Below are 20,448 nucleotides of genomic sequence, written 5' to 3' on the forward strand. Positions count from 1 at the left end.
GTCCACCACCCAAGAACAACATCCATTATAGACACTTCCACCACCCAAGAACAACAGTCACTAGAAAAAGGACCCCCATCTAAGGTCCACCACCCAAGGTCAACATCCACTAGACACAGGTCCACCACCCAACTCCAATATCCAGAGACAGGTCCACCATCCAAGAACAACATCCATTATAGACACTTCTACCACCCAAGGACAACAGTCACTAGAGAAAGGCTCCCCATCTAAGGTCCACCACCCAAGGTCAACATCCACTAGACACAGGTCCACCACCCAACACCAATATCCAGAGACAGGTCCACCACCCAAGAACAACATCTGTTACAGACAGTTCCACCACCCAAGGACAACAGTCACTAGAGAAAGGCCCCCCATCTAAGGTCCACCACCTAAGTCCAACATCCATTGGACACAGGTCCACTACCCAAAGCCAACATCCCCTAGACACAGCTGCCTCACTCAAGACCAACGTCTTATAAAGACAGTTCTCCTACCCAAAGTCAACATTCACTAGACACAGACCCATCACTCAGGGCCAACATTCACTAGACAAAGATCTCCTGCCTAAAGCCAATGTCCACTTGACACAGGTCCCCCACCCAAGGCCAACGTCCACTACAGCCGGTTCCACCACCCAAGGAGAACAACCGCTAGAGAGGCCCCCCATCTAAGGCCAACGTCCGCTAAAAGACAGGCCCACCATGTCATGATCTCCAATCTTTGACATCTCCGGACACAGACCAAGCTGTCCAAGCACTGACAAAGAACAGATGCCAGTCATAAAACCTCAATTACCCTCTGGCATGTGAGAGCCCCTATATAAATGGGCTAAAGAGAAGGTTCTGGTATTCTGTACAATAAAACCTGTTGGAATCTACCAGCGTGTGTCTTGGTGCTTCCTTCTGTGGAAGACTTAACCACAGCACAACTGGAAGAAGAGAACCTAACACACCAACCAAAACCAATGTCCTCTAGACACAGGTCCTCCACCTAAGTCCAACAGGTCCATACATCCAAGTCCAATATCCATTAGACACAAGGAAAATAGGCATGGGGCATATCAACAAACATCCATCCATCCATCAGTTGTCAACCCCATGGATATTTTCTTGGACAAGGAGTGTTAACATTGGCCTCTTAGAGCTCTGAGTATCTAGGGATGTCCTTCTTTGGAGAAGATCTGAAAGGAAAGGCATCTCCCTTGGCCCGTTACCGATAGGCTTGTCCTTTTGACGGGTTGTCAGGATACCAGTGGTTCTTGTACTTCTCAACCAGGACCGTCATCAGCTTGGACGCAAAGACCTCCACCTGCTGCCTGCTCAGCTTGTTGTGCCTCTTCACCAGGCGCATGATAAAACACACGGTGACAGCAATTTCGTCTTTCATCGTTTTCCTTTAAGTGCTGATGCTAAAAGAGTCTACGGTACGGTGATGCCACTGGAAGGGAAAAGGCTAAGGGGGAAACAATATACAAACATATTGGTGGATTCAATAGAATATATATATATATATATGCAGTAGAGTCTCACTTATCCAAGCCTCGCTTATCCAAGCCATTTTTGTAGTCAATGTTTTCAATACGTCGTGATATTTTGGTGCTAAATTCGTAAATAGAGTAATTACTACATAGCATTACTGAGTATTGAACTACTTTTTCTGTCAAATTTGTTGTGTAACATGATGTTTTGGTGCTTAATTTGTAAAATCATAACCTAATTTGATGTTTAATAGGCTTTTCCTTAATCTCTCCTTATTATCCAAGATATTAGCTTATCCAAGCTTCTGCGGGCCCGTTTAGCTTGGATAAGTGAGACTCTGCTGTATATGCATGCACACATACACGTATATATCTATATATATAAAAGGGTAATGAAATTTCAGCCTAGGACAAAACAACACATCCCAGAAACACTAAACTTGGCAGCACAACCCCTCATCCATGCCTCTACATTCATACAACAAAAAGAAAAGAAAAACAAAGCCCTAATTAGAGAGGAATAATCGTCTTTATCCAATTGCTGCCAGTTAGAAGGCTAAGCTCCGCCCACTTGGTCTCCTAGCAACCCACTCAGCCCAGGGGACAGGCAGAGTTAGGCCTCACTTAGGCCTCTTTCACACTGCCTATAAAATACAGATTATCTGATTTGAACTGGATTATATGGCAGTGTAGACTCAAGGCCCTTCCACACAGCTATATAACCCATTTATAATGGACTTAATGTCAGGGGAAAACCTTTACCCTTTACCTTAACTACCACCAATTCCTCAATACTTTATTTCCCATACCACCAGACTTCGCCACAGCAACGCGTGGCTGGGCACAGCTAGTATATATATATATATGTAGAAAGAAAATGTTCATAAATCTTGTACTGCAAGAGTCTATTTTCCCCAGTTCTTCTAATATTTGATAGCTTTAGTATATTCAGGAATTGAAGTGTTGTCTCTTTTGTGCATTCTCCTTGAGTCTCCTTGTGAAGAGAAGCAGGGAATAAAAACAACAACAACATTATAGTCAGCATCAAAATGGAGTTAAGGTGCCCATATTCAAAGCCTAGTTAACATGATTAAGAGGAGATCCTGAAATAGCAAGAACACCCATCTTATTAGCACTTGCTTTGACAATCATGTTTCTCAAAGTCTTACCAAAACTGCTTCTCTTTTTGAACGACCACATCCAACTCAAACTTCAGTAACACAACCAATCATCTATATATATAAAAGAGTGATGGCATCACGGCGACCCACAAAACAACAAAACTACAGGCCCCCCGACCTCGAAATTTGACAACACAACCCATCATCCATGCCTCTAGGTTGATACAACAAAAAGAAAAGAAAAATAAAGTCCTAATTACAGGGAGAGGAATAATTGCTTTTATCCAATTGCTGCCAGTTAGAAGGCTAAGCTCCTCCAACTTGGTCTCCTAGCAACCCAATAAAAAATAATAAAAAACACTAAAAAATTAATACAATAAAATACTATAATAACAGAAAATAACTAAAAATAATACAAGAAAATAATAAAATATAATAAATAAAAATACAACTTACAATAAAAATAATTAAAAAAATGCAAATAAAGTCAAATAAAAATTACACAACAATTTTAAACTAATACCACCACCACTTTGCCACAGCAACGCGTGGCCGGGCACAGCTAGTTACATATAAACTGCCAATACAGTACAGGGGAAAAGGTATTCAATATTACCTGCTGTAACCTGGAGGCACCTGGAAAGAAACAGTTAAAAACTCTTATTTTACAAAATCCAAAGGCAGTAAAATATCTCTATCAAAGCTGGAAGTTGCTTTGGCGGCATCTGCACATTGCTTGTTGCTTCTAGCCTTTCCTTCCCCAACAAAACAATGCTTCATTGGATGGAGAGCTACTCCAGGTTTATATACATGAAGGTGGGATGAGTTGGGTTGGGTCACCAGGTGTGCCCCATAGAGCTGGATGCAAATTGTGGACTGCATCTCCCAGCAGAGCCAATAGTAAGGGATGCTGGGAGATGGAGTGCTTGCTTTGCCACGCAATTCCTCTCTCTGTTGTTTCTCAATCATCCACATTTTGATACGCAAAAAAGGCATAGGAGTAGTCAGTTACAAACAATTTTAACAATTGGAGGTAAACCTTAGGAACAAGTGCAATTTTACATTTTTTTCACTTGTCCTACTGATTTTGCTTTTATGCCTTTAATATCAGGTCAACATTTGCAAAGGCAACAGGTGAAAATCACTCTGCCTTAGATACAGCAATGCTGGGGAATGGATGGCCCCAATCCAGGCTCTGTAGGTATATTCAGAAATAAAACATTATTGTGTTAATTAAACAGGACAGGCCCAATTGGATTGTATAGAAATGCAGAACCATTGTTGGTGGAGTGGGTTTCCATTTGGTGCCGGATTGCAATCCCCAAGAAACCCACTCAACGTAGTGAGAGAAGGTCTACCAATATCTGGGCTTTTGATTGAGTGATTTCAGCTCCGCTAAAACCGTGCGTTCAGAAGCCCAGTGTATCTGGCTTTCCAGAATCTGGGTCTTGATATCCCAGCTCCGATTGATACAATGGATGGAGAGAAATAATGGGTGCTTAAGGTGTTGGCCATATCAATAGGTGTCGCAATCGTGAGTCTGGTTTGGGGACATGAAAGAGGAAGATAATCCACATACAGTAGAGTCTCACTTATCCAACATAAACAGGCCAGCAGAACGTTGGATAAGCGAATATGTTGGATAATAAGGAGGTATTAAGGAGAAGCCTATTAAACATCAAATCAGGTTATGATTTTCCAAATTAAGCACCAAAACATCGTATTATACAACAAATTTGGCAGAAAAAGTAGTTCAATACGCAGTAATGCTATGTAGTAATTACTGTATTTATGAATTTAGCACCAAAATATCACGATATATTAAAAACATTGACTACAAAAATGTGTTGGATAATCCAGAATGTTGGATAAGCAAGTGTTGGATAAGTGAGACTCTACTGTACCACAAGACTGATATTTTGGGGAATCATTCCCTGATGTCAGAAGTAAGGCATCATTCTGAGGAAATTCATGAAAAGTTATTACAGGCAAAGTAGAAAAGGCAAATCAGGTGCGCTGTATGTCCCAACGCAGCCGCTTCTCATAATTCATAATTTTGGGGTCTAATTTTCAACAAAGTACAGTAGAGTTCCATTTATCCAAGCTAAACGGGCCGGCAGAAGCTTGGATAAGCGAATACCCTGGACAATAAGGATTAAGGAAAAGCCTATTAAACATCAAATTAGATTATGATTTTACAAATGAAGCACCAAAACATCATGTGATACAACAAATTTGACAGAAAAAGCAGTTCAATGCACAGTAATGTTATGTTGTAATTACTGTATTTACGAATTTAGCCCCAAAATATCACGATATATTGAAAACATTTGACTACAAAAATGGCTTGGATAATCCAGAGACTTGGATAAGTGAGACTCTACTGTAATATCCTCTTGTCCAAAACTGGAACGTTTGCCCCAACCTTGTCCTTCCCAGTCGGCTCATGCATATGTAAACAAACTCCTGTATCTTCTATCTTGCCTATTATTTCTCATTGATAACGTTTATCATCTTGACCAGACACTGGGATATTGCTTGCATGGCTTGGAAGTCTTGTTTTCCACATTAGAAAGCATGCAACGGTGCTCATTTAGGGAACGAATGCAGCTTGGCCCTGTTTTCACCAGAATGGCTCAAGGCTATGGGATCACGGGAGTTGTAGTTTGGCAAGGCAAGAGGAAGACCTTGCAAAACTACAACTCCTTGCGTTCCGTCGCCGTTAAACCAGTGTCAAGTGGCACTTGTTGTGCAGTGTTGGATATCATTGTCTTGAATATCCCAAGCATCTGGACAACATGGAGTCGGGGCTACGCTTGGCCTTCTCCCTCTTTATCCGAAAGGCCTCTCCTTTTCTGCTGGCTGTTGTATTGGATCACATTATTATTACAGTAGAGTCTCACTAATCCAAGCTAAACGGGCTGGCAGAAGCTTGGATAAGCGAATATCTTGGATTATAAGGACTGATCAAGGAAAAGCCTATTAAACATCAAATTAGGTTATGATTTTACAAATTAAGCACCAAAACTTCATGTTATACAACAAATTTGACAGAAAAAGTAGTTCAATACGCAGTAATGTTATGTTGTAATTACTGTATTTACGAATTTAGCACCAAAATATCACAATATATTGGAAACATTGACTACAAAAATGGCTTAGATTATCCAGAGGCTTGGATAAGCGACGCTTGGATTAGTGAGACTCTACTGTATTATTATTATTATTATTATTATTATTATTATTATTATTATTATTATTATTATTAAATATGACACAGCAAAGAAGATAGATATGCTGGATTTCATAACACAAAATCCCAAGTCGAACACTTCCCAAGTGTCTAGGACTGTGTGATGTATTTTCGGATGATGTGTGCAGATCCCCAGTCGGGTGGCCTTTTGCAGTTGGCAGATCGTAATTTTGTCAATGTCTATTGTTTCCAAATGCCGGCTGAGATCTTTTGGCACGGCACCCAGTGTGCCCATCACCACCGGGACCACCTGCACTGGTTTCTGCCAGAGTCTTTGAAGTTCAGTCTTGAGGTCCTGATAGCGGCTGAGTTTTTCCTGTTGTTTTTTGTCAATGCGACTGTCACCTGGGATGGCGACATCAATGATCCAAACCTTTTTCTTTTCCACAACTGTGATGTCTGGTGTGTTGTGTTCCAGAACTTTGTCAGTCTGGATTCGGAAGTCCCACAGTATCTTTGCGTGCTCATTTTCCAATACTTTTGCAGGTTTGTGATCCCACCAGTTCTTTGCTGCTGGGAGGTGGTACTTCAGGCATGAGATCCAATGAATCCTTTGGGCCACATAGTTGTGCCTCTGTTTGTAGTCTGTCTGTGCGATTTTCTTACAGCAGCTGAGGATCTGATCCATGGTTTCGTCGATTTCCTTGCACAGTCTGCATTTTGGGTCATCAGCTGATTTTTCGATCTTGGCCTTAATTGCATGAAGGGCCTCTCCGAAGCATTCTTTGTTAGATTAAAAGGAAGGGTCTCCCGGATCCCTGGGCAAGCCCGGGCACGAAGAGAAGGAAGGGAAGGGAAGGAAGCCAAGCATGGTTCTCTAGCAACTGCAAGCCAGGCCTGGAGCAAACAGCAACCCTCCAAAACACAGGGATTATCATGGCGGCGGTTGGCATCTCTGCCGGGACCTCGATTGCAACTGTGTCCATGATCCAGGAATGCATTTGCTGGGATTGTTCTTGGAGTTGGCCTCGTTTTGCATGCATGAGTTTCATAGCAGTCGATCCAGATGCCAAGAGGCACATGATTCACCTTAAAGGTAAGTGTTGGGACAAGTAACCCCACAAAAGGGACTTTTATTTAACAAACTTAGACTGGATCTATACTGCCATCAAATGCAATGCATTATATGGCTAGTACAGACCCATATAACCCATATAACTGACCATATCATATGGTGTCAAATTGCATTATATAGCAGTGTGGATCCAGCCTTTGTAACCTTAAACTGTCCACTATTAAATGCATCAAAACTATAATACAGTAGAGTCTCACTTATCCAACATAAACAGGCCGGCAGAATGTTGGATAAGAGAATATGTTGGATAATAAGGAGGCATTAAGGAAAAGCCTATTAAACATCAAATTAGGTTATGATTTTACAAATGAAGCACCAAAACATCATGTTAGACAACAAATTTGGCAGAAAAAGTAGTTCAATACGCAGTAATGCTATGTAGTAATTACTGTATTTACGAATTTAGCACCAAAATATCACGATATATTGAAAACATTGACTACAAAAATGCGTTGGATAATCCAGAACGTTGGATAAGTGAGACTCTACTGTAAATCCAAAAAGCAATGCCTAAAAATGTCAATTTTTCCAGCACAGCATATATTTTGCAATACAGTAGAATCTCACTTATCCAACATAAACGGGCCGGCAGAACGTTGGATAAATGAATATGTTGGATAATAAGGAGGGAACTACTTTTTCTGTCAAATTTGTTGTTAGACATGATGTTTTGGTGCTTAATTTGTGAAATCATAACCTAATTTGATGTGTAAATAGGCTTTTCCTTACACATCAAATTAGATTATGATTTCACAAATTAAGCACCAAAACATCATGTTAAACAACAAATTTGACAGAAAAAGTAGTTCAATACGCAGTAATGCTACGTAGTAATTACTGTACTTACGAATTTAGCACCAAAATATTTATTTATTTATTTATTTATTTCCCAATATTTCTATCCCGCCCTTCTCACCCGAAGGGACTCAGGGCGGCGTACAATTGAATACAATTCGATGCCGATACATCATTAAAAACAACAACATATAAAAATATATTGCAACCAATTAAATACAGTATAAAATATAAAACATAAACACACAATGTCACAATGTATTCACAAAAATATCACAATGTATTGAAAACATTGACTACAAAAATGTGTTGGATAAGCGAGACTCTACTGTAATTATTATTGCTGTACTATACAGTACTGCAGACATTTTAAACCTTTTTATTAGAGGAGCTTTTAACCCACCTGCCTCCATTTATGCAGGTGAAATGGCTTCATATATATAGCCAATGTCAGCAAATTAGACCCTTTTTAGTGGACCAAGGAGCCAGCCAGAAAATATATATATATATGAATGATATGGAAGGCATCCTATTGCAACCTGAAAAGGAAATAAAAAAGAATCGGGTTATTTTAGAGGAGTAAGCAATGGAAATTATATGCTAGCCTCTTGCTTTAACATGCATTTGCCCAATGCACTTTTTGTTGTTGTTAAAGTCATGTTTTCTTAAAGTGCAAGGCACACACTCTCAGCTCCAGAAAGTAGAAAACCCTGCAAGTGCATCACCACTGTCAGAACTGAATTGAATATAAGCTGGATATTAGTGTCACAGAGCATTGTGGATACCATTTGGGTTTTATTGACTCTCTTGGCCAGGTTGGAGGATTCTGGGACTTGCAGTTTCTTCAGGTTCCATTCAAGGGCATGGACTTCATGCTCTGTGCCTTTGGGTCGCCCATAGAAACGTTGTGCCATAAAACCAGTGGAGTAAGAGCCTCCTGCTCATCCGTAGGCCATTCCTAAGCCACACCTGGGCGTCCATGGCTACCGAGTGTATACAAATCCTCACCCAATTGGTTGCCCCATTGCTAGCCCTGGGCCACTTCGGTGCCAAGGTAGGACAGGTAAGGCCTCTTGGTCCGGGACCCTCTTTCTCCAGCCTTGAAACTTGGCAGGTGTAGAATTAACACCTGGAAGCATGTGGGTTTGCAGGTGAGAATATATATGCATATATATGTATATGTATTTGACAGGACTTGCAACTCACCAGAGTGTGAAATTTAGATAATAGAGGAGAATATCTATGGGGTGGGTAAGGATTGGAATGAGACCCTTGGTGCTTTCTTCAAGGTCTTCTGAAATGGTTCCAAATCAAATCAATCAAGGCAAGGCTTCTCTGTTGGGATTACTGCAAAGTAAATAAATCCTGGGATCATGGGAAGTTGTAGTTTTATGTGATGGAATCTTGGGTATTTCACTTTTATGTGATGGAATCCTGGGAGTTGTAGGTTTACATGATCGAATCATAGAAGTAGTAGTGTTGTGTCATGGGATCCTGGAAGTTGTAGTTTTATGTGATGGAATCCTGGGAATTTCACTTTTATGTGATGGAATCCTGGGAGTTGTAGGTTTACGTGATCGAATCATAGAAATAATAGTGTTGTGTCATGGGATCCTGGAAGTTGTAGTTTGATGTGATGGGATCTTGGGAATTTCACTTTTATGTGATGGAATCCTGGGAGTTGTAGTTTCATGTGATGGAATCTTGGGAGTTGTAGTTTCATGTGATGGAATCTTGGGAGTTGTAATTTTACAAAATGAAATCCTGGGAATTGTAGTTTTATGTGATGGAATCCTGGTAGTTTTATACAAAGGGATCCTGGGAGTTGTAGTTTTATGTGATAAAATCACAGGAGGGGTAGTTTTGTGTGATGCAATCCTGGGAGTTGATGTTTTAAGTCTCATGGAAACCTGGGAGTTGTAGTTTCATGCTACAGCCTCCTTGGAGCTGTAGTTTTATTTATACTAATCCTGGGATTTGTATTTATGCTAATCCGAGGAGTTGTAGCATTTCATGGTCCCCAGCCTTCTCTGCCAGCATGCTAGTGCTTCACCAAACTACGAATCCCAGGATACCATAGCATTAAGCCATTGCAGTTGAAACTGATGCCAATATGCACCCTTGAGTCACTTCTACTCACTTTTTTCAATATTGTTTACAGACATGTTTTGGCCAGATTTTAATGTGTTCAGAAAGGGGGCTAGATAGGTGGATTTCCTATAGGTTTTTTGTGACACATTTTTGACAACCCCAAAACTTGGAAATTATGTTTTTTTTTAAAGTTTAATATTTAAAAGCCTTTTAAAATTCTGATTAACTCTGTTCCCATTATCTCGTTCTGCAGTTGTGACGATGGAACGACAACGTACACCATATACGTTGCAGATCCAGCCTTGACACCGCTGTTGCCGTTTTTGGGACCCAAGCCGTCGCAAAGGGGAAAAGCTAAAAAATATCATAGGCATGGTCTTTTCCAGGTTTCGGTCTACGTCTGTTGGAACGCTTGGTTTGTAGGAAGTGTAGTTAGCTGATTGTGAGGTTTCCTTGGCAATCATTAGCTTTACTGTCATCAAAACAAGGCGTGGGATTCCCACTCTGCGAGAAAAGAAAACATCCGGAGGAGAGCCCTTTCCGAAGAAGAATCCTCGCCTTTGTGCAACACATCCTGTTTTTGCCTCTGCCGTTGCCTGCCTAATGCATTTCCCTTGACCTACTATGCAGAAGAGCCATGGAATTATTTTCAAAAATAGAGGAAAAATCCCAAAACCATAAAGGTGACATATATGGTGGGTAGCTTTGAGAAGGGCACACTCTCTCAGCCTCGAAGACAGACAAGAAAAACCTTGTGATAGGGTTGCTTTAAGGGCAGCATAGGTTGCAAATGACGTGAAGGCACACAACTGATACAATTACCAATTAAGAAAACCATGCTATGCAATTGTCCTGATTCGATTAATTAATCCTCCAACTAAGGGTGCATCTACACTGCTGAATTAATACAGTTTGATAACGATAATAATAATAATAATAATAATAATAATAATAATAATAATAATAATAACTTTATTCTTGTACCCCACCTCCATCTCCCCGAAGGGACTCAGAGCAGCTTACATAAGAAAACAACCCAACCACAACATAAATTAGCATATACCGTATATACTCGAATATAAGCCGACCTGAATATAAGACGAGGCACCTAATTTTACCACAAAAAAACAGGGAAATCATTGACTCAAGTATAAGCTGAGGGTGGGAAATCTCAGAAATAAAAATAGATAGATACCAAAAAATTACATAATTGAGGCATCAGTAGATTACATGTTTTTGAATATTTACATCAACCTCTAATTTAAAATAAGACTGTCTAACTCTGATTAAATCATTATTCTCATCTTCTTCAATGTGAATGTGCAATGTGAATGTGCCTTTTAATAATAATAGAGTAAAATAATACATGTAATAGTAATAATAATAATAATAATAATAATATCAGAGTGAAATAATAAATGTATTAATAATAATAATAAAAATAGAGTAAAATAAATGTAATAGTAGCAACAATAATAGAGTACAATAATAAATGTAATAATACCAATAGTAATAGAGTAAAATAATAAATGTACCATATATTCTCAAGTATAAGCTGACCCAAATATAAGCCAACCAGGACCCTCACCTGAGTATAAGCCGAGGGGGGCTTTTTCAGTCTTAAAAAAAGGGCTGAAAAACTAGGCTTCCTCAATTGCTCCGTATAGAGGGTGATTAGTGCAAAATCAGTGATACCACTTTAATTCAATGCTATAGTTTGGGAAAACTCTAGCAGTTTGTCAGAGAAACTTGGGAAACTACAGGGTTAGATAGCATTGAGCCATGGCTAAAGTGGTGTAGCACAGCATTCCTTCAACAGTGTAGATGCACCCTCGCTCAGCTCAGGTTTCTCTATTTGCACAAAAACAACAAAGGGATCCCGATGGGCCTGGTTGCCAGGCAGTGTAGTTAGCTGATTGACGAGGCAACAGTCACTAACAACACGGCCAGGTGAAACGGCCTACCTCCCACCTTTTTGGATGACAATTGGCCTGCAACAGCTCCATGGGGACCGAGGCCTTGGGAAACTAGAAACTTTGTACCTTGGCTCCATTGGTGATGAAGATACTTTGTGTGGACATCTTTGCAGAACCTGTGTCTTTCCATCCCTTCTCCAAAATTAAAATGAAGGAAAACGCCTCAATTTCTACTGTACTTAATATATTGTTGTTGTTGTTGTTGTTGTTGTTGTTGTATGACACAGTAAGCAAGATAGATATGCTGGATTTCGTATTACAAATCCCAAGTCAAACACTTCCCAAGCTTCTAGGACTGTGTGATGTATTTTCGGATGATGCGCGCAGATCCCAGCCTTTTGCAGTTGGCAGATCGTAATTTTGTCAATGTCTATTGTTTCCAAATGCCGGCTGAGATCTTTTGGCATGGCACCCAATGTGCCGATCACCACCGGGACCACCTGCACTGGTTTCTGCCAGAGTCTTTGAAGTTCAATCTTGAGGTCCTGATAGTGGCTGAGTTTTTCCTGTTGTTTTTCGTCAATGCGACTGTCACCTGGGATGACAACATCAATTATTATTATTATTTTATTATGACACAGCAAACAAGATAGATATGCTGGATTTCGTATCACAAAATCACAAGTCGAACACTTCCCAAGTGTCTAGGACTGTGTGATGTATTTTCGGATGATGCGCGCAGATCCCAGCAGGGTGGCCTTTTGCAGTTAATATTATTATTATTATTATTTGAAACACAACAAGATGAGTCCACAGCAGACACTCTGCTGGCTGTTGTACTGGATTATCATCGTCATCATCTGCCTTTGGGGAGATGGAGGTGGGATACAAAAATAAAGTTGCTATTGTTGTTATTATTATCATTCATACTATGTCTTTGTGTCGAAGATGATAATAATAACTTTTTGTATCCCGCCTCCATCTCCCCAAAGGTTCTTGGGGAGGCTCACACGAAGACAACCTCGATCAACATGGATTTAAAACACAAATCAGCAAAATTAAAACATTATAGCCACATAAAACAACACCAACAGCAATTTAGAACCTGACAGTAATAATTACTGAAACTGTCCAAGAAAAATGCAAAACTAACAGATCTATTTGACAGGCAATCCCAATTAATCCCGTACTATCCCACTGCTTTGAAAATGTCATGGTTCCTCTTGACACTTCTACACTGCTATATAATCCAGAATATCAAGGCAGATAATATACATTGTTCTGCTTTGAACTGGATTGTTAAGCCATTGTATTTAACAGGGCTTGAGCATCCCGGGTTTGTTGTATCAGTGGATACTGCTGTAAATAAAGATGGGAATCCCTATTATAAATGCCAACTAAATTGGGAAGTTACTCTCCTTCTTCCATCCCAATAAATGCTGAGCTTCACCCTTAAAAAACCCAAGTCATTCTGAGTCAAAGGAAAGTTAAGAAGAAGACTGGTGCCAAAGCAGAATTAATTCGAGAGGATTAAACGGCATTTGGCAGCGTTTAGGAAGATGAAAATGTCAATGCGCCTGCTTTGTCACTGTCGTTTTAGCACTTTGGGGATTTTTTCCATTTTTAATGCATGCTCCATCATATGATCTGTACAATTGCCATCTTAAATTATAATAAAGTCTCTTGCAGTACAATAAAGGCTAGATTTATGGAATCAATCTTGTTATAGCTTTCGGGAGGGGTGGGGGTTCAAACTAGAATTTGAGCCTAGGGAATCATAGAATCCTAGCGTTGGAAGAGACTTCATGGGCCATCTAGTCCAACCTCATTCTGCCAAGAAGCAGGAAAATCGCATTCAAAGCACCCCCGACAGATGGCCACCCAGCCTCTGCTTGAAAGCCTCCAAAGAAGGCTCTGCTGCAGAGAGTTCCACTGCTGAACAGCTCTCTCTCTCTCTCTCTCTCTCTCTCTCTCACTGTGAGGAAGTTCTTCCTAATGTTCAAGTGGAATCTCCTTTCCTGAAGTTTGACGCTGTTGTTCCTCGTCCTAGCATTGAATTATTTATTATTTTATTTATTTACTACATTTATATGCCACTCTTCTCACCCCAAAGGGGACTCCGAGCGGCTTACAAATCAAATGTACATACAATATATTATTAGCATAGCACAATATAAGCATTAAATTACTATATTGTACTATATAATTTTATGGCATTATTATTAGTAATATTACATTTAATATATAATATATAATTAATATTATATTGTATTATTAATTAGTATAATATTGTACTACATTATAATATTATTTTCAATATTATAAGTACATACAATATATTGTATATTTATACATTCTTGTATATTATATATATGTACTGGCATTGAATAGCCTTGCACCTTCAAAGCCTGGCTGCTTCCTGCTTGCGGGAATCCTTTGTTTGCAGGTGTCAGCTGGTCCTGATTGTTTCCTGTCTGGATTTCCCCTGTTTTCTAGTGTTGTTCTTTATCCAGTGTCCTGATTTTAAAATACTGGGACCCATATTGTGTTCATTTTCATGGTTTCCTCCTTTCTGTTGATATTGTCCACGTGTCATCGAAGGCTTTCATGGCCGGAATCACTGGGTTGCTGTGAGTATTTCCATGGCCATGTTCCAGAAGCATTCTCTCCTGACATTTCGCCTATATTTATTGTCCATGTGCTGGTGGATTTCAATGGCTTCTCTGTGTAGCCTGAAACGACGGTTGTCAGAGTAGTCCAGCATTTCTGTCTTCTCTCATGACCGGAATCACTGGGTTGCTGTGAGTATTTCCATGGCCATGTTCCAGAAGCATTCTCTCCTGACATTTCGCCTATATTTATTGTCCATGTGCTGGTGGATTTCAATGGCTTCTCTGTGTAGCCTGAAACGACGGTTGTCAGAGTAGTCCAGCATTTCTGTCTTCTCTCATGACCGGAATCACTGGGTTGCTGTGAGTATTCCCATGGCCATGTTCCAGAAGCATTCTCTCCTGACATTTCGCCCATATTTATTGTCCATGCGCTGGTGGATTTCAATGGCTTCTCTGTGTAGCCTGAAACGACAGCTGCCAGAGTAGTAGAGCATTTCTGTCTTCTCCAATAATATTCTGCATCCAGGTTGGTTCATGAAGTGTTTTGCTATGGCTGAATTGGTCTGTTTGGGCCTTGCTGCGTTTGTTATTTAGCTTTACTTAACAACACTTGGAACTCAACGCTGTGGGATCCTGGGGGCTGTGGTTTCCATTCCCCAAACTACACGATATCATTCATGGTAGTGCGCCATGAGGCCGGCCGGCCATCTGTGGGGAGGGTTTGAGTGGCGCCTTGGCCTTCTTTCTTTCCTCTTCCTTCCTGCTTCTCTCGGTTGCCATGGAGACGCGGCCTAGGTTGCCATGGAGACGCGGCCTAGCGCGGAGGCGCCTCGGCCGCCCGCCTCCTCGCGTGAAGCCCCGTCCGAGTCGGCCTTGGTCTTCGCGGGCTCCAGCGAGCAGGACGTGGCCCTGGCCAAGACCTTCTGGGATTCGGTGACCCTCCAGCCCCACCTCGAGTCCTGCCTGGCGCCCCGGCGGGGATCCCTCCACAGCGACGCCGGGCCGGCACCCGGGTCCGGCACCGGGTCCAGGAGGCCCTCAAACGGCGGTAGTTCTGGGATTTGTATCTGGAGATTCTGGGAGTTGTAGTCCCCAAATTCTAGGATTTGTATCTGGAGATTCTGGGAGTTGTGGTCCCCAAAGGGGAAACTCTACAGCTCTCGCTTGGGTATCTTTTGAGGCTCCTTCAACTTCTCTATGGCATCCTGGGAGTTGTAGTTTGGCCAGGCAACTAGGGCAGGCCTGGGCAAATTTGGGCCCTCCAGGTGTTTTGGACTCCAACTCCCACAATCCCTAACATCCCAACAGCCAAACCCAATAAGAGCTCATGATAGGGCCTAAATTATAAATTTTTGTAAAGAGCCTTCCGAACAAATACTATGTTGAAAAGGGAAGGTTGGTAATAATATTGTAATGTAATACAATATAATACTAATTATAACACAATATAATAATATTAATTATATATTATATATTACATAGGAGCCTCTGGTGGCCTAGGGGATAAAAGCCTTGTGACTTGAAGGTTGGGTTGCTGACCTGAAGGCTGCCAGGTTCGAATCCCACGCGGGGAGAGCGCGGACGAGCTCTCTCTATCAGTTCCAGCTCCATGCGGGGACATGAGAGAAGCCTCCCACAAGGATGGTAAAACTTCAAAACATCTGGGAGTCCCCTGGGCAACGTCCTTGCAGACGGCCAATTCTCTCACTCCAGAAGCAACTCCGGTTGCTCCTGACACGAAGATATATATATATATATATATATATATATATATATATATATATCATGTAATACAATAGAGTCTCACATATATACATGTATGGAGCCCTGGTGGCGAAGTGTGTTAAAGCGCTGAGCTGCTGAACTTGCAGACCAAAAGGTCGCAGGTTCAAATCCTGGGAGCGGAGTGAGTGCCTGCTGTTAGCTCCAGCTTCTGCCAACCTAGCAGTTCGAAAACATGCAAGTGTGAGTAGATCAATAGGTACCGCTCTGGCGGGAAGGTAATAGCGTTCCATGCAGTCATGCCTATGGCCACATGACCTTGGAGGTATCTACGGACAACTCCGGCTCTTGGGCTTAGAAATGGAGATGAGTACCAACCCCCAGTCAGACATGACTGGACTTAACGTCAGGGAAAACCTTTACCTTTACTTATATACAGTAGAGTCTCACTTATCCAAGCTAAACGGGCCGGCAGAAGCTTGGATAAGCGAATATCTTGGATAATAAGGAGGGAATAAGGAAAAGCCTATTAAACATCAATTAGTTTATGATTTTACAAATTAAGGACCAAAGCATCATGTTATACAACAAATCTGACAGAAAAAGTAGTTCAATACGCAGTAATGTTATGCTGTAATTACTGTATTTACGAATTTAGCACCAAAATATCATGATATATTGAAAACATTGACTACAAAAATGGCTTGGATTATCCAGAGGCTTGGATAAGTGAGACTCTACTGTATATGCATACACACATGCATATATACATATATACAATATAATTTACAAAAATATATAATAATGTAATGTATTGTATATGCATATAATATTAATAATATTATTTTGTAATACAATATAATACTAATAATACAATATAATAATATTAATTATATATTATATATTACATGTAATATTATTAATAATATTACAATATATAGATATAGTACAATATGGTAAATTATTGCCAGTATTGTGCTATACTAATAATATAATATTGTATGTAAATTTAATTTGTAAGCCGCTCTGAGTCCCCTTCGGGGTGAGAAGGGTGGGATATAAACGTATTAAATAAATAAAATAAATAAATTATCCAAGCTTCATTTATCCAAGGTTCTATATTATCCAACACAGTCTGCCTTTTAGTAGTCAATGTTTTTGTAGTAAATGTTGCAATGTTTTGGTGCTAAATTCGTAAATACAGTAATTACTACATAACATTACTGTGTATTGAACTGCCTTTTCTGACAATTTGTTGTACAACATGATGTTTTGGTGCTTAATTCGTAAAATCATAACATAATTTGATGTTTAATAGGCTTTTCCTTAAACCCTCCTTATTATCCAAGATTTTCGCTTAACCCATGTTAAGCCAGCCCGTTTATGTTGGATAAGTGAGACTCTACTGTATTACTAATAATATTACAGTATAGTGGTATAGTACAATATACCGTAGTAATATATAATGCTAATATTGTGCAATGCTAATAATACTGTATAATTTATTGTATATACATACATATAATTTGTAAACTGCCCTGAGTCCCCTTTGGAGTGAGAAGGGCGGGATATAAACGTAGTAAGTAAACAAATAAATAAATTGAGTGATGCCTTTGCAAAAAGGTAATAATCCTCTAAGCATTTCAGTTCACTGATCTCTCATTTTTTTGGTGTTTTTAGGCTCAGGGCGGCGTACAAATTGGCAACAATTCAATGCCTGCACATAATTAAAACAGCAATGAAAATCCAATAAAACAATTAAACAATAGAAAAATATAAAACATATGATTAAAATCCATTCCTCCAAAATCCTCGTGCTGTAGCCGTAAATCAGTCCAGGGTCGTCTTTTATCATTTAATCTTTGAAAGCCTGGGCACATAGCCATGTTTTCAGGGCTTTTCTAAAACTCAGAAGGGTTGGGGCGTGCCGTATTTCTCTGGGGAGGGTGTTCCACAGCCGGGGAGCCACCACCGAGAAGGCCCTGTCCCTCGTCCCCACCAGCCGTGCCTGTGAGGCAGGCGGGACCGAGAGCAGGGCCTCTCCAGATGACCTTAGGGATCTTCCTGGCTTATAGGAGGAGATACGTTCGGACAAGTAGATTGGGCCAGAACCGTTTAGGGCTTTATAGGTCAAGACCAGCACTTTGAATTGGGCTCGGTAGCATATCGGCAGCCAGTGGAGCTGGCTTAACAAGGGGGTGGTATGCTCCCTGTAAGCTGCCCCAGTTATTAATCTGGCTGCCGCCCGTTGTACTAGTTGGAGCTTCCGGGCCGTCTTCAAAGGCAACCCCACGTAGAGAGCGTTGCAGTAGTCCAAACGAGCTGTAACCAGAGCGTGGACCACCGTGGCCAAGTCAGACCTCCCAAGGAACGGGCGCAGCTGACGCACAAGTCTTAGTTGTGCGAAGGCTCCCCTGGCCACCGCCGAGACCTGGGGCTCCAGGCTCAGCGATGAGTCCAGGAGAACCCCCAGACTGCGAACCTGTGTCTTCAGGGGGAGTGTGACCCCGTCCAGCACAGGCTGTAACCCTATTCCCTGTTCGGCCCTACGACTGACCAGGAGGACCTCTGTCTTGTCTGGATTCAGTTTCAATTTGTTCACCCTCATCCAGTCCGACACAGCAGCCAGACACCGGTTCAGGACCTGAACAGCCTCCTTAGTGACAGGTGGGAAGGAGTGACAGAGCTGGACATCATCTGCGTACAGATGACACCGGACCCCGAAACTCCGGATGATCTCTCCCAGTGGCTTCATGTAGATGTTGAACAACATGGGGGACAGTACTGAACCCTGCGGGACCCCACAAGTCAATGGTTGTGGGGCCGAGCAGGTGTCCCCCAATGACACCATCTGGGACCGACCCTCCAGGAAGGACCGGAGCCACTGCAGAACAGTACCTCCGAGACCCATCCCAGCGAGGCGTCCCAGAAGGATACCGTGATCGACGGTATCGAAGGCCGCTGAGAGGTCCAGCAGAACCAGCAGGGACACACTCCCCCTGTCCAGTTCCCGGCGTAGATCATCGACTAAGGCGACCAAGGCTGTCTCGGTACCATGCCCCGGCCTGAAGCCAGACTGTGCCGGATCCAGAAAATCGGTATCTACCAAGAATGCCTGGAGTTGTGCGGCCACCACACGTTCCATGACCTTGCCCAAAAAGGGGAGATTGGAAATAGGCCGAAAGTTCTCCAATTGAGTGGGGTCCAGTGATGGCTTCTTCAACAGCGGTTTGATCACAGCCAATTTCAGGCTCGCTGGAAATATGCCTTCCCGAAGGGAGGCATTCACCACCACCTTCACCCACTCGGCCAATCCCCCTCTGGCTTCTCTCACCAGCCAGGATGGGCAGGGGTCTAGGATGCATGTGGTAGCCCTCACCTCTCCAAGCACCTTGTCCACGTCCTCAGGCTGAACCAATTGAAATGAACTACTGATGTATTGGATTGCACTGTTGCAGAATGAGTTGTGGAAGTTAGGGGATGTCTTACCCTAAAATAACTTTTCTACTTACATTTAGACAAGATGATGTCTTTCATCTGCTTGACCTGTCTGAAAAGGGGCTGTAAAGATAGGGGAAATAATTTAGAAAGGGATTTGAACTCTAAGATGGGTTCAGTGGGGTTGATCTTAAGCTGAATTTATATGTAAGTTAGAATAGGTACATTTCTAAGTGTAACTAACTCCAGCCATATGTATATGTATGTATATGTATACACGCACACACCGGATAGCATAGAGTTGGGTTAATATCCCTGTAATGTTTGTTTTGCTGTCTGTGCCCTTGTTCAGAAGATTTTACCTCACTTTCAGTCTCTGTGATAATTGACTTTTGAAAAAGTCCAATTATCCAATGTGGAAAAAAGGATTGGTAAAGCTTCAGCAGAGACACCTTTTCCCCATGATAACTCTTTCAGGAGTGAATTTCCCTTAAAGGGGTAGATGTCTCTCACCGCCTGTGGTCTCAGCACCATTCTTAACTACAAGTTGAATTTAATGTCTGTAACTCAGGGATTGCCCGTACTGTGTAAATTATTAATATTGTTTTTCCTCATCTTTTCAGCCCTCCTTTGCCACACAGCCAGGCAGATCTGTTTGATCTCAGTAAAGACCAGATAATTAATCTGGCTTACATTTCTTCTGTACCACACAAGGGCATCAGACAAATAAGAATTCACTGGCTTTTGGAACTTGTTGAAATTGGGTAAGTAATATTGTGTATTTAATAATTTGCTCTTTCTTTCTGGTCTTGTCTGGATGACTTGACAGTCCTGTTTCCTAAGCTAATCACATCTGTTCTTTTAAGTTGGTTATCTAGCTATGGAGTCCATCCTGAAACTACTGTATATGTAAAAATGGGAACTGTATATTAGTTCCTCTAA

The sequence above is a fragment of the Anolis carolinensis genome, unplaced genomic scaffold (genome assembly GCF_035594765.1).
Source record: "Anolis carolinensis isolate JA03-04 unplaced genomic scaffold, rAnoCar3.1.pri scaffold_105, whole genome shotgun sequence".
Lineage (NCBI taxonomy): Eukaryota > Metazoa > Chordata > Lepidosauria > Squamata > Dactyloidae > Anolis > Anolis carolinensis.